Genomic DNA, 16,593 nt, shown 5'->3' on the forward strand with positions numbered 1-16,593 from the left:
ACTTAGAGATCACAAAACGTTTTTTTGAATTTTTTTTATAAAAAATCGTAGCTTTTTCTAAAAATTCGCTGAAAAAAAAAACAATTTTTTTTTTATAAAAAAAAAAATTTCAGCAAATTTGTATAGAAAGCTGTGTTTTTTTATAAAAAAAATTCAAAAAAAAGTTTTGTGATATCTAAGTATTTTATTTATGCATTTTTATGATTTTTAGGGTTTTTGTAGGGTTTTTTATTTTCCAAATAACCCTTCCCTATATATATATATATATATATATATATATATATATATATATATATATTAGTGTTGGTGAGGTTTGTAGTATTATCAATTTTTGTTTTGTACTTCAAGACTACCAATTATGGATGAGGGCCAAACAGAAAACACTGGAGAGCAGGACCATTTTGGCAATTAAGCTCTTTTGAAATCCAGCAACCCAAGTGGCCCTTCAAACCAGTTACCTCTCCCGTGAATAATCGCGAAGTAGTGTAATTATTAATAATACTTTTATTAGGAGCCTGTAGCTATAGTTGTATTTCCTCTTTCGAGGATACGAGTTCTCTATAGCCAATTTAGCTCTGATACTAATCTGTCACACCCCCGACCAAGGTATGCCGGGCTGTGTGCCTTAGTTCATGGATCACAAGCAAATCGAATATACCTCACAAGTTACAATAATAACATCGCAACAGTTATATTTCACTTTAAGGTTTGAATACATGGTTTATACAATAATAATGATAATTTCATAGATTTCCTTAACAGATAGGCCGATAAAACAAAAGCTAGATAAAAATAAGTCGCACGAAATCCATGAACGTTTCTTCTATTAAAAACTGGTTCATGTAGCATCCATAAAATTGATAAAAATTTAAAACTTTTAAAATATTCCAAAACCATCCATTGTTTACAAATTATTTTCAAAATAATCGAATATTAGAGTTTTCCCAGAAATCATAACATGAAAAACGAGGAGGTGCATGATCAAGCATTCGCCTTCCAGCGATCATCTGAAGTACCTGAAACAAAATCCACTACTGTAAACACGAAGCTTAGTGAGTTCCCCCAAAAATACCCATACACAACAATACACACATAATAACAGCATATTATGGTCCCAATCAACCATCGTGTTGGAATGCCCTCGGCCCACAACCATCGGGTTGGAATGCTCACATACTATGAGTCGAATCATCCTCGTGATGGAATACGCTTGACCCACAACCATCGAGTTGGAATGCCCACATACTATGAGTCTAATCATCCTCGGGATGGAATACTCTCAGCCCACAACCATCGGGTTAGAATGCCCACATACTATGAGTCCAATTATCTTCGGGATGGAATACTCTCGGCCCACAATCATCGGGTTGGAATGCCCACATACTATGAGTCCAATCATCCTCAGGATGGAATAGTCTCGGCCCACAACCATCGGGTTGGAATGCACCGGTCTATTGGATTACACATAAAGCAGTAAAGCCTCAACCACCAATCACATATGCACATATATCAGATAACCACATACAGTCTACAGACAGTCACCAATCTACAGACCACTAGGCGTAGTAACATCCTATCTACCAGGATACTGATCTAACAGATCTTAACAGCACATAATCATCCTATCTACCCGGATACATATCTAACAGATCATAACAACATAAAAACATCATATCTACCAGGATACCAATCTAACAGATCAACATAAATCAAGATGACAATCAAAAGGGCCGGCCTTGGTGCCTTAGACCCTTGAGTATAGTGAGGAAAACTCACCTCACAATGTCAAACTGGACTGAAAGGATCAAACTCTCGAATCACGGTTCCAAATTCAAACACCTACAACCACCATAGGACTAAATCCATCAAGACACAACTTACCAAAATACCCTCAAAAGTCAGACTTGGTTAACCTTGGTCAAAGTCAAAGTCAGCAATCAAGGTCAACAGTCCATGTTGACCCAAGTCATTGAGTGCATCTAGGAACTCGTCGGGTTCCTTCAGTGTTCAGAAAACCGTGAAAAAACCTAACCAACTCGTCGAGTTATCTCATCAACTCACCGAGTCCACTCAGAATCCAGAAAGCGCAAAAACCCGACTTAACTCGTTGAGTTGGCTAAGCAAATCGTCGAGTTTCTTCCCTGTTACACATATTCGAGTGGTTCTTCGATTCCAGGGACTCTAGGGCTTACATCTGAACCCCAAATGTCCCTAAAAGGATAAATTTTCTGACTTTATCCCATGGTACCATCCTAAACATCCAAAAACTCTTAAGTGAGCCTTGTAAACCCAAAGGCTTAACCATTAAGCCCAAGACTTTGGAGATCTGGAACCCACCCCTTTTCAGAAGAGGTTTTAACCTCAAGGACGTCCCAAAGATTGAAGATTTATAGACATGCATGTCCAATGCATGTCTTGAAACCAAAATGGGACAAAAAGGAGAAATATGCCCTAACTTCAATGCATGGCATCAAAGCTTGATCAAAAGTCAGATCTAACCCACTATGAAGCTCTCTTGCCCAGGAGATTCATAACGTTGCAAGCTTTATGAAGTCCATGCACGCACAACTAAGAATAAAGAGGGAAAAAGGGACAAAATCCAAGATCTAGCTATGCTTGTACATAAAAATCGGGTTTTGAATTCTCACAATAGTCCACCATAGTGCCAAACCGAAGATGCTTGCCAAATCCTTGCTTTTTTCTCACCAAATTCTTCTCTTCTTGCTCCAAAGTACTAACTAGCTCACAATATGGAATGAAAATAGATATTAGGGTTTACAATATCGCTATTAGGGTTTGGAGGCTGATAGGGTGTCAGCCTCAATGGCTTAAATAGATTATATAGGGTGCAAACCCTAAAAAAGTTAGGGTTTTCATGCTCATCCTTCAACTCGTCGAGTTAGTGCCTTCCAACTCTTCGAGTAGGTCCAAAAAGATCCGCAACCTTATTGACTTCTATACGACGAGTTAAAGCCATCAACTCGTCGATTAAAACTTATACAATGCATGAATTTCCTTGAATTTCCATACCTGGAAATCGGGATGTTACAAGTCTCCCCCACTTATTGATTTCGTCCTAGAAATCGCTCCTTACTATCACTCACACCCAAAACACACTTGAGGAACACACTACACATAAACGACCTCCCCGAATAAGCAAACTTAAACAGAAACTACCAATCCGAAGAAATCAGTCCATGATCCCATCCGAGGACCCAATCCTTATAAATCAAACTTAGGAATCCAATTGGTCTGATTTCTTCACAGACCGTCCATTCTAACCATCACCGATGTCATTTCCCATATCCCTTAAACTGACTACTCAACCTTGCGATCGTGAGGTTCCTACTAGCAAACAGAATCACAGATCATATGCTGCTTCAAACAATTCTTTCAAAAGGAAGCTCATTCAAATGACCAATTCCCTAGGGATATAATGAATACCGGAAGATCAACCGTGAGATGAAGCCTCTTAGCACTTACCGACAATACTTCCTTTAACTCCCGAACCAACATACATATATCTACCAACTCACAAGCACGAACACTCATATCTGGTCCAATCAGCCTCGGGCTGGAATACCAGGCATGTCTACGATGGGTCCAGTCATCCTCGGGATGGAATACCCTCGTATCACGCACATGTTTGGCCCAATCAACCCTCGGGTTGGCATACCAAACATGTCAGGTCCATCGACCATAGGGTCCGGTCATCCTCGGGATGGGAAACCCTAGATTGGAACACCATTATATACATAACTCGGGTTTAAGCTCATAACCTGAGATCCAAGGACTTACCCTTGCATTTCACCTAAAATTGTAACGCCCGCAGATCTGGGCTAGTCATTATAGAGACAATAAATGACGAAAACTACTTTTCGATAGAAGATTATTTAGAATTAATAATCTTAATAAAAGCCGTAGCATATGTTACAAGGATTCCGTACATATAAAGAACGCCGAAATCAGAGTTATAACGAAGAAGTTATGGCCCGTCGAAGTTTTGCGATAAAACTGGCACGACACTGCGCGACGTAAATAGTGAATTTACGATAGGGGACCTTTTAGCCTTAGCAATCTAAACAAAGTCGTAGTATGTGTTAAACCGAGAGCATGCATAAAAAGAACGCCCAAATCTGACTTCGTATAAGGAAGTTATGATTTTTCTAAGATTTAGCATAGTAGTGCACAGCCCAGAATTTGAATTTTAGATCGAGCGGTTTTTGGCCAATGCGACCTAAATGAGAATTGAAGATCTCATTAATAGGAACTCAACGACAAAAAGACAGATGAAAACATAGTCTGTATGTAGAAGTTATGAATTTTACGCGGTCATTTAACAATATAATCTTCTCATACTGTTAAATTTGAGATCGGTCGAGAATTAGCCGACGGAGTCAAAACAAAAGTTGTAGATCTTGTTTTTACCTATGCGTGGATATAAATTAGCCGACGGAGTCAAAAAGAACGTCGAAAACGGAGCTTGTATGCGAAAGTTACGGGGTTTTGAAGTCGACAGGGTGCTGCTGCAAAAGGGATGACGTGGCGCAATATAGGCCACCCACGGTTTGCCACCAAAATGGTGACATGTGACATGGACTCGGCGAGTCAGTACCCAACTCCGCGAGTCAGGCTGCCAGCCAGTCTATAAATAGAGGTGTCGGGTGCAATACCTTCTTCACACTTTCAAATCCTTCTTTCTCTCTCTAGAATCTCTCTCTAAGCCTCCCTAACCCCCAAAGCCTAGGGTAACTCCCTAGCACGAGGCGGAAGCCCCGGAGCGCCCGACGGCTCCGAAAAGAAGAGCCTTCGGCTCAGAAATTCTGCTTCGGCGGAGCCCGGTTTTGAGAAAAACGCGCTGTAAGTGAGCTATGCCTACCCTATCTTTAGTATAACTTATGTTTCAAAATAGTAATGTTATTAGGACCTTATAATAAGTGTTTGGGCTATTATTATGAGTTATATCAGTGTCGTTATTATATCTTTTTAACCAATCGCGGTACGGGGAATCCGGTTTGGAGGGCCGCTTGGGTTGCTGGATTCAAAAGTGCTATATGCCAAAATGATCCTGCCCTCCAGTGTTTCATGTCTGGCCCCTGTCTGTACATAGTGGGTGAAGAGTATTGTTTAAGGCTTATATAATAATAATAATAATACCAAGACTAATAATTAGTCTCGTTAAACATTAGACTAAACTCTAGTGGTAATGATACTAGGTTTTGTCAAAAGAAGTTGTTTTAAGTAAACAAAGCATTTTCCGAGTATCGAGTCACCACCTTATCAGGTGAGTGCATAGTTACTTTCATCTTACACATAGCTATGAAGTATTTTATATAAATTACGTGTTATGTGTGCATATTGTCTATATACTTGATATCTATGCTGGATGAATGATTTCATACATGTTTTAAATGATTTAAACTGTATATGTATTTTATATCTACAAAATATGTTGGGTAAAACATGGGTAGATGAAATATGAGTTGGATGATGAGATGAAAGGTGATATAGATCATGAGATAAGGGTGAGAGGTGAAAAAATGAGAGAAGCCTTTTACCCAAGCGTTGGCCCCGTCATCTAGCAGAGTATGGATGACAACCAAAGACTATTCTAGACAGTCCAGTGGAACGCTAGTAGGCTCGCAACCTGTAGGTGTTGTGAACGATGTGTTCACCTGCTGTACTCTAAAACCTGGTGACTATGGAGACTTTGTGCCTAAACCCTGACGACTATGCATACTTAGTGCCTAAAACCTGGCGACTATGCATACTTAGTGCCTAAACCCTAGCGACTATGCGGACTTAGTGCATGTTGTAAAAACCCTGGAGACTATGCAGACTTAGTGCCTAAACCCTGGCGACTATGCAGACTTAGTGCCTGTTGTATAAAGCATGGTGACGATGGACTTCGTGCCGATTCCTTAGGATAATCCCTAGGAATGAATGAAAGGGGAATAGCTGATTCTTAGGGTAGATCCTAAAGAGTAAAGAAAATAATGGGGATGGGTAATTGGGTTGATTGTTTGATGTTTAAACATAATAACTATATTATTGTGGGTTGAAAACCCTATGTACTCACCAAGTTTCCCAACCTGACCCACTCAAGCTTATTTGTATCACAGATGTCGATATGAAGATACTTTACACTGAGAGATTTAAAAGAGATGTAGATCACTAGTGTAAATGAATGTAAGTTCTGTTTATGATTATGTTTATGTATTAACGATGACATCCCAAATGTTTTAAAATGAATAAAAATACATTTCTTCGGAAAGGATTTGATAACATATTTATCATGTTTCTCTGGGAACAAATTCCGCAACATTTTTATTAAAAGAAGTACTCTGATTTTTATAAAGCATAAACAAAATCGGTCTTCTCTGGCCATGAAAATGGGGATGTCACAAAAATCTTTTGATTCATCGCAACCCTTAACCAAACCTGGATACAAGATTTCCTCAACCACCGCTGAGACTACCAGTCTTATACCCGGTCCGGCCACCAGGTCTCCAGAATACAGACCTTGCATGGATACACTCACGATTCCCAACGCGAGTTTCTACCAAAAGCCCATTCGTAAATGGCATCTCAAAATATCTTCTTGTAGACCTTTCCTCAAACTGATGAGCATCCAATTATAAATCTACCCCCAGTCCCGGACTTTAGATACTACCAGATACCTGCAGGAATGATCCTCAAAACTTATCGATTGCGAACCTCAATCAGAACCCAACCATATGATGTTCTAGTACCTTAATAATTTCTACTCGCTCCTATTCCATCACCAACCACTTCCTCAACGAGCAAAGATGATCAAACCAAAATTTTCCGCGTTACATCCGATCCTTTATCGGCTCAGGTGCACGCCCACCTGAGCTTCCACTCGTAACATTCATAAATAACTTTAGGACTTACGACTTCCCAATCAACTTCGAACATAAAACCTAAAGCCCTAGCAGCAGCTTGCGAACAACCGGAAATATAATGCATGCTTCCCACAAAGACTTTTTGATTCCTTTATCCAAAACATAAGATTTGTGACTCGCCCGACTCCCGTCATCACATCAACCCCGAAAGTACCACAAGCAGAAGAAATGAACCATCATGTTCACTAGGTCCACAGGATGACTGGGATACCCCTACAAGGTTCTCAACATAGGTCTGGATTACCTCTGAGCCCATAGCATGAGTTTGGCATGCCCTCCCTGGCCCTCAGCCCATGACTGGAATGCCCCCCGCTAGCCTGCCAATATTTTCGTCATCGCATCAGTCACCCAACACTCCGGACCTGAAGATACCTATATCATCCCATCACCTTGAATGGACCTAATCAACGTCCCTCACAACGCCAACTGAGCACCACAATGCTGTTGGGTTTTTGTATACACAACATCCTATGGTGCACATACAACCCTAAATACCTTGGATCTATGTTTTCAGTAATTATACATGCAATGATGTTTCAAAAGCATTAAGCCTATAACTAGCATGCAAATAACATAAACAATATGAAATACTGGTTAGGATGCCATACCTTTTATGTAGCTTGGAACCTTGTTGTATTTGGCCTTAAGAGCTTAGCACCAAAAGTATGAATGCCTCAAATGGCTCACAACTCACCTAGGACAAAGGTGGCTCTTGAGAGAGAATCTCCATGCACCAAAAACACCTCATGAACTTCAAGAATATGTGTGTAACGTTTTTTGGCTAAGGAGTACATATTTATATGTTGGATTCCAAGAGTCATGGGTATAACCCAAATCCATACCCATGGGTTTCATGATCCATGGTACATGTGGCCCAACTCACTATGTATTCATACATAATCTTAGTCCAACATGGACCATAAACACAACACATATAAATATAACTAATTATCATAATTAGTCCCCATAGATTTAATTACTCTCTTTTGATCACTATATTAATTCCAAATTAATTCTTGATCAATACTAATTAAATCATATGATTTCATATTAATATATTAGAACTCATAATATATTAATAAATCATATATAACCTTCTCTGAAGAGTCCATCCTAACAAATTGTCCTAGTGTTATGCAACCCAAATGGACAATGCTACTCTCGGGTCGAGTACATACCAATAATAGTTATGGGCTTAGACATCTAATCCAACAGTCTCCCACTTGGATAAGTCTAAAACTATTATTGTAAATATTAATCCAAAATCCCGACTAGCAATCGTAGCTCTTAAAACCACTGTCGAACTCTGATGTAGTCAATGACATGTCCATTAGATAATGGATCATATATTCCTCCATTCTAGATATCATATGGACTGAGACATGGATTATAACCATTCTATCTATCCATCTGTTGTTTCCCGATTTTAGATTTATGACGACCGACTAATTGAACAAATCAAATCAGTCCAGACCCGGCCGAGCACTTATGTTTGTCATCACTAAATCATGGAGGGGCCCACATATATTGATCTTATCCCTCCAATGGTAAAAGGAATGGATAAACTTCGACTCATATGATTGCTCTATCTACTCATCAAATCACACACAACAATGCGTTTTATAACACCAAGTTACTGGTGCGTTTTCACATTATCAATGTGCAACCGACTTGTAGACTGCAACTCATATCTCTCCGTTTGAAGAATATAAGATATTATCATCTCACGATCACTCGTGATAAAATCCATGAAGTGATTTAAATAAGCGTGGGTTTAATCCAATACTCGAATCTTATTCTAGGAGCACTCATGAATACTGCAGCTATGTCTAAAACACCTAGACAAACTACAGACCCATTCATGACAGTCTTGCCTCAATACCTACTTCCAAAGTATGATTGACTATGGACGGTTTGAATAACCTAGTTATTCGGGAAGTCAAAACATGAAAAGTGAAACACAAGAATAATAATAATCCTATATGGCCCCAAAAACTTTTGAGTCATATTGATTACTCATTATTCATTGTATAATGTTTCAAATAATCAACTTAATACTTGAACTAAAACATGAAAAGCATGCACACTATGTTTACCTATGGTCCTTTCTTTGTGGAATAGATCAATTGAAAACATTTCAATGATGCTCATTTCACAATTCCAAATCCTTATGAAAAATGTAAGAATACAAGATTCTTTCACAATCTGTTACATTCTAAACTGATATGCAATGAACCTCTTGTAATGATTATGCACAAAAGGCACAAAGACTTGGCCACAGACATTACAAAGTATTCCAATGGAGAGCAATTCCATGGAAACGAAGTCTCACATCCAAAGTACATTCCTTTGAACATCCTTTTTGCATTAAGTTTTATAGTCTTACACAGATTTAATGAATAACTTCCACCTATGGAAACATTTCCATATTCTAATTTTGACTATCACTTCTGAACAAGAGTTTCCTCTTTTCAGAATATGTCAATATGGTCCTTCCAAAATTAACATTATACTTCCAACTGTCCATGAGCAACCAATCTTTGGTAAGCCTCAGATTGTCCTCGACAATTGCTTAATCATTTTAGTCATATACAGTTCTGGTCCTTTTTCCCTCTTAATGCCCTAGGCATTTGGAAATTCAAAACACATAGAAATATTATAGCATATGCAATCGATCCTATGCCCGAAGCATATGGGATACGATTCATACTGTCTCACATAAAGACATGATCCTAGACCATTCTTTTGCTATAATTTTTTTTATTTGCCATGTTCTGAAAATTCTGACTTTGAAGAGGGATGTTGTAATCATAGTCGAATTTTGAGAACGCAATTAATATTTTCGTATATAGAATTTCCTTATGTTGAACCTTTCCAACATAACATTCATATATATACTTGACTAAATTTGATTAAAATCTCAATCTAAGCTTTTAGAATTGGAATGAAGTATAATTTCCTCTCCCTTAATTATAGCAAAACAACTTTTCAAACCCTGCAACTTTGCAAATTAAAACTTTTGTTTGCTATAATTAACATTGCTAACTTGCAACACTTAACATAATAATCATGCTCCCACTAACATGATAATTATATTCTTATCAGCATAACACTTATGCTCCCACTAGCTTTGACATTTAACCAGAAATCAACTGGACTTCTAGAAATCAATACTTTATTAACTTTCATTACCAAAGTTCAGGTTTCTGATACGAGATGCTTCGATAATACTTTATCTAAGCTTCCCAAAATCATACACCTTTCCTTAGATAGCTCACATGTGTGTCTAAACAATTATGAAGAGGGATGTCGTAATCATAATGTTTAGACCTTTTTCCATTCTCACTAGTCCATGTTAGTGTGCCGGTTAACCACACACGCTCCACCAACGACTTTGAGAATGCAAATATCATAATTGCTATCTACTTAAAATCTACTTAGTGAAAGTGTTTCCTCACCATCATTTTCATGAATCGTAGAGAAACCTTATGACACTTAGATTTTATGGTGTATGTGTTCCTATCCATGTGAATTTGTCAAAAACGTAACCACAAGAAGAGGTTAATGACAAACCCAAACTCATATGGACTGAACTTGTTCAATCTTAACTTCTTGCCACCTGGCAGCACAGGGGCCTACCATTGCTTCCAAGTAGTTATGCAAACAACTGAGAACTCATAGAACTCACATGCATAGTCAACTTTAACTGGAATGGGCACAGAAACAAAAATATGTCAACATGATAGGTTATAAACCTCAAGTCGTGTGCTAGTGATAAATAATACTCTTGATTAGTTCTTGAGACTTTTCAAGATCCTTAAGACTCCCACATACCACTTGACATATAAGATTCTCTTTATCAAGAACCATTCCTTGACAAACCAAATATTCAAGAGTCGGTGCAGATTCTTATCAAGATAAACACTTCACACAATTGGCCTTAGTTGGTCTTTGTTTTATCCAAAACATCACAACTCACCAATTTCAAATGTACAAGAGTAGAAAGCATTTTACTCTACATTTGATAAGTGTTTCAAACCTTCTTAACATTATGTTACTCAATGCTCGACCTTGGAGTATTACTCTAAGACTCAATTTTGGAACGAAGTATGATTCATCTTTTTGATTTAACCATTTCAACAATTCACGATTCCTCTTCTTAGTCAAACAATTGCACTAAGATGTCCTTAGAGGATCAATTGTGATATGGGTTTTCTTAATCATTAATATGATCATAAAACATGATACTGAAGTACTCCCCCATCTTTTCAGATTGGAGAAACTTTTATCTTTCTGCCTAATTTGATTTTTCTCATTCGTCCTGCCATACACTGAAACTTTTCCAATGTTTCAGAATTATACTTAAACTTGTAAGCACAACCATATTTACTAAACTTTAGTAAATCATGACGAATAGCCTTATCGTTCTTTGTGGTGGACTTGATCAGCGCACAACCAAGTGTACCCGATCTCCTAGTCCTTCACTTGACTCACATATACATGTGAACAAGGAATTAGTCTTAATTTCCTAAAGATGAAAATTCTCATTCATCATACAATACAAGTTGCATGATTCCAAGTTTCTATCCAACTGAAACTTGGGTGATGAGAATCTTTCCTTATTTGGTAAATTATGACACTACCACAAACAAAACAATGAAATCCATTTTCCAATATTGCTATCAATGGAATCATATAAACAACAATTTTCACAAATCCCATTGTAAGGATACTTAAAATAAATAAAATCAAAAATTTTCCTTTTATTTTAAAATTGCGGAAAACTTATCCTTACAATGCAAATACATATGAAAACTATGTTGTTATCTAATCCTAAGCAATCTATCATAACTCTTAAGTAACAGCTCAAAATTCTGATCTTCGAATCATGCGATCGAAATCCATCTTCGCGATCAGATTCATCATACTCTTCTTCTAAGCTTCCTCTCATTTTTCCGATTCTACAAAACATCAAAATGTGACCTAGTCACATCATGTAATAAGAATCTCCAAATAGGAACTTAATAGAGTTAGATAGTGGACTTTACCTAAAGCATAGTCAAATTTTTGACTTTTACCATCCTAGTGAACTTTCAGGTAAATAAGACAGCTTCGCAATCAATGCCCCTTCCTTTGGCAATAGAAACATATGGACTCTTTAGTAATGGTACATGGGACTATCTCAGACTTAGCCTTTCTCTTTACTATTTGGTCAACCGGGTTGACTATGGCCTTCCAATGTTTCCATTGTCAATGTCCATGAAAGTTTGGGAAGTAGATCTTCCAATCAAATTTGCTTTACCAGTGCTCTAAATCATTGCTGATTCAGCAGAAACAAGGAAATATGTAAGATCGATAAGGGTCATGTCGTGGTCTGTCACGTAGTAGTCCTTTAAGGAACTCGCTATATGACTTAGAAAGCGATTGAAGAACCCAGTCAACAGTCAAATTCCTTGAGACTTCGACACCCAACTCTCCCAGCTTGTCAATATGAGACTTCATCTCCAAGATGTGAGTACATATAGACACTGCTTGCCAATAGGGATTGAGTGACCTTGAACTATTCAAGAACTTGTGGGTTAGGAGAATAATTGGAGGAGGTGGAGGAAGTGAAGTATGATTTCCAGTCCCATTAATGCACAACAAAGGGATTAATCTTTCACCTTGATTTCCATTTGGGATATCATCTTCATTATGATAGCTTTATCCAAAAGGATAAGGAAGACCATAGTTGTCATAACTAGACATCTATGAGGGAGAAATTCAAGTTTAGTTGATTTAAGTCCTTAATATAACACCCAATATAAAATATTAAGGCTAGGACCCAACACAATATTTTATAACTTGGAAGAGGGATGATGTAATCCAAGCTACAAAATATTTGAAGGTAGGTAAATGACTATTTACCAATTTCCACCATGAAAAACGAAATTTAACATTAGGTTTTAAATGAATCGAAACTCCTAGATCTTTTGAGATTCATTGAACTATTCAATGGCATGTTTAAATCTCGATTGTGCCCTTCAAGTTTGTGACTGAGATGCCCAGGATCACAAACAAGGAGTGAATAACCATGCAAATTTACTTGGTACACTTAATGTTACAACAACCTAATCAATGTGTCGGTTAACCACACACGCTCCATTGATCTATGATTAACATCAAGCTACCCTTTGCCACACATTGTCAGTCCCAGATTAGTATGCGGGTTAACCACACACGCTCCACTAACGACTTAACAAGGTGCAAAGTGCAATTGCATGGGTTAGCACCATATTCACATTTTCCTAAGGTAACTAAGATTGGGAATTTAATAAAGTTTAGTTACTTTATATTTATCATTATACTTTTAATGAAGGGAGAATTAATGTCCTATCTCCCGTTCGGCTAACGACCCTCCACCAGTGAAGGAAACGGTGGGTAGAGTGGACACCCATTAAACGACCATTTTATAGGCAGTAACCTTATACCCCACTTATAGACCGACTTCATGAATGAGGCCTACTAACGGTAAGACTGACTTACTCTTATACATATATATATATATATATATATATATATATATATATATATATATATATATATATATATTAAACCTATAATATTATAATAGTATAAGGGTTGAATTTTAAACTATTAAAATTCTAAGGGTTGGAATTAAAGTATACATGGGGGTGACTTTACAAATTCCAATAGTTGAGGGCAAGTTTTGAACAATTCAAAAACTTTTGGTTTCCATAACTTATGAGTTTAAAGCAGTTTAATGAAAAAACTCTTCAAGTTCCATAACTTGAGGACAAGTTATGGAACACTTTAAAAACATTTAAAAATGAGACTCTTCATTTTCATAACTTATGGAAATTTTATGAGTTTTAAAATTCATAAATGAGACTTTTCATATAACTTGAGGACACGTTACAAAAAATCATATTATGAACAACTTTTAGATCAATTTGAATTGTAAACCAATTATCACATAATTTTTCTATTAATCTAAACTAAATCATAAGAACAAGATAATTCATGTCATCAATCTTCAAGAAATTAGCATAAACATATAAACTAATACAAATCTTGAAATTATGACAATTATATTTTAATTGGATGAGAATCATCTTTACCATAACAACATAAACAAATTTTATGAACAAAAACACTTTGTGGTAATGATTCTAATCCAAAACAGGCCAAAAAAACTTGAATATATGCTGTCAGGGGCTCCAACTCGCCGAGTGCATGAACCAACTCGACGAGTTGGATGAGTTTACACATGGACTCATCGAGTCCCCTGTCCAGACAACAAAAAATTCGATTTTTTTTCAGCGAGTAGCATCAAATATAATTTAAAAACAACCCATGGCTCTGATACCACTGTTGGGTTTTTTTATACTACAACATCCTATGGTGCACATACAACCCTAAATACCTTGGATCTATGTTTTCACTAATTATACACGCAATGATATTTCCAAAGCATTAAGCCTATAACTAGCATGCAAATAACATAAACAATATGAAATACTAGTTAGGATAACATACCTTTTATGTAGCTTGAAACCTTGTTGTATTTGGCCTTAAGAGCTTAGCACCAAAAGTATGAATGCCTCAAATGGCTCACAACTCACCTAGGACAAAGGTGGCTCTTGAGAGAGAATCTCCATGCACTAAAAACACCTCATGAACTTCAAGAATATGTGTGTAACGTTTTTTGGCTAAGGAGTACATATTTATATGTTGGGTTCCAAGAGTCATGGGTATAACCCAAATCCATACCCATGGGTTTCATGATCCATGGTACATGTGGCCCAACTCATTATGTATTCATACATAATCTTAGTCCAACATGGACCATAAGCCCAACACATATAAATATAACTAATTATCATAATTAGTCCCTATAGATTTAATTAGTCTCTTTTGATCACTAAATTATTTCCAAATTAATTCTTGATCAATACTAATTAAATCATATGATTTCATATTAATATATTAGAACTTATAATATATTAATAAATTATATATAACCGTCTCTCAAGAGTCCATCCTAACAAATTGTCCTGGTGTTATGCAACCCAAATGGACCATGCTACTCTCGGGTCGAGTACATTTCAATAATAGTTATGGGCTTAGACATCTAATCCAACAAATGCTGCTACCCAAGCAAATCTTTATGAAAACGTGGTCGCATACCACCCGAGAATAGGATAAAGGTTACACTCTTGGTCCAATTCGAAGTCTGTAACCTAGAAGAACCATACACATAATTCGAACCAAGAGCCCCAATGCCCTCTTGCTCAGCTCATAAGGAGCACTCCCATACACACACTTAAGAAACCCAAAATCTCATCCGAAAATAGAAGAAACACCAGTGATCATCGGGAAGGACACCTTACTCAAAACAGGTAAGGTCCTCATGATCGGTCAAACAAGACTCCGTACGTGTGAGACTGAACGTATTCCATCACTACACCGCTAGCTCGAGAAGACCTCTAAGATGGTCCTGAAGTACACCAACCAAGCTCCCACTCTACCATTGAGGGTAAGCACACCTGAAAACCCAAGGGACTTAGGATATACTAAATAGGAGGGTAACTGACGCATTATTGACCTTAACTGGTGCCACTTAAATTCTTTGGAGAATTCCAGCTAAAAACAAACTCAACGACCAATGGTCTAGGACACCTCGACCCCTATACCAGAGAAGCCACTACTCACCTGGAGCTAAACATACCTGCTTCTAGAAAGGGTTCGACAACCAACCTCTGCCCAATAATCTGAAAGTAGCGAACCAATCAGCGAGCTGACAAAACCCTTAATAACTGAGGCTCAACCTGAGAATTCCAAATTTTCCCCCACTTAGAACTTGAACTACCACTCATTGTGGTGAAACCAAAACATAATCCAAGCAGCGCAACCAGGTACAACCATACTTGACCATGAAACGAATATCATCTACAGAATGGTCCTCCAGAGACGGATCAAATGAATCCTATGAGGAACATGCAATACAATTGAAGACATCAGATCTTTGCATAGTAACCACTTACAAATCATAGGCAGCTATTGATTTACACTCCAAACACACACCCCTGCATGCAACCCATACAACAATCCGGCGTCTAACTTCCCCTTTCCCAAGGATACAACTCTTGCTCACATCGCTAAGATATTCGTGCCACATCAGACCACTTGCGCACACTAGCACTGACTAACCGTCGCCCATCACCGCGACCAACAGACCTCGAGCTGAGAATCCAACCTAAGTTGGGAAGGAACAAGCCTGCCCACTCCTTCTAACTAGGAAAAATTGAAAGGCAAGATCCTCGCCACATATAATGACAATTTACTCCGACAATCAGCCACTTAAGTCCCAGATGTAACTCCAAATCGGTCATATCAACCACTTCCGCTTTGTTTCTTGAGGTCCGAGGCATGACCTTTAGCAAACCATCGAGACTTCCAACCACATACTCATCTAGGTCTGAACTACTCAACCCATATAAACATCGCCACAGGGGCCTAAACAACACAAAACCCATCTACGCCTGAGCAGCCCAAGCCAAAAGATCGACAGATATGGGACCACTGCCTCGAACCATGGTATCCAACCATGTTATCTTCTTTGACCAGTCCTTAGATTCCTCAAAATCTTCCTTGAATCAAGTAT

The sequence above is a fragment of the Lactuca virosa genome, chromosome 9 (genome assembly GCF_052849685.1).
Source record: "Lactuca virosa cultivar CGN04683 chromosome 9, Lactuca_virosa_CGN04683_v6, whole genome shotgun sequence".
NCBI classification, from domain to species: Eukaryota; Viridiplantae; Streptophyta; class Magnoliopsida; order Asterales; family Asteraceae; genus Lactuca; species Lactuca virosa.